The sequence below is a fragment of the Piliocolobus tephrosceles genome, chromosome 19 (genome assembly GCF_002776525.5).
Source record: "Piliocolobus tephrosceles isolate RC106 chromosome 19, ASM277652v3, whole genome shotgun sequence".
Lineage (NCBI taxonomy): Eukaryota > Metazoa > Chordata > Mammalia > Primates > Cercopithecidae > Piliocolobus > Piliocolobus tephrosceles.
Window position 1 is genome coordinate 33,445,339 of NC_045452.1, and position 583 is coordinate 33,445,921.

Genomic DNA, 583 nt, shown 5'->3' on the forward strand with positions numbered 1-583 from the left:
GGGGAGCTGCCGTTACAGGTCAGGCTGCGCTGACATGGAGGCCGAGGGCTCCTTCCTTGTCCTCACTTCTCAGAACGGGGAGGGTTAAATGTAGTCAGAACGGAAAAAGAAGAACAGGAAACATCAGCAGGGAGACGCAGCTGGAGTGTGCTGTTCCACGTCCCTGTCCACGTTCCTGGGAGAAGGTCTGTGGGAGCATCACTGATTCCCAGAGGGAGACGGAGAGTCCCGATCCACGTGGCTTCCAGCTCCTGCTGCGACCCTAAGACTCCACGTGGAGGGCTGTTACCCGAGGGCCTCCCAGTGGACTTTGTCTCTTCTGCTCAGTGGGGGGCCTGGGGGCTGTGCAGTGTAGGGCTTGGGAGCCCTCGGCTTGCTGCTGGCCTGTCTGTGGCTGTGCACATGTGTGGGAGCGTGTGTGGGTGCCTGTGGCCATGCCCATGCATGTGGGAGCGTGTGTGGGAGCGTGTGTGGGAGCGTGTGTGGGAGTGTGTGTGGGAGTGTGTGTGGGGGCGTGTGTGGGAGTGTGTGTGGGGGCGTGTGTGGGAGCGTGTGTGGGGGCGTGTGTGGGAGCGTGTGTGGG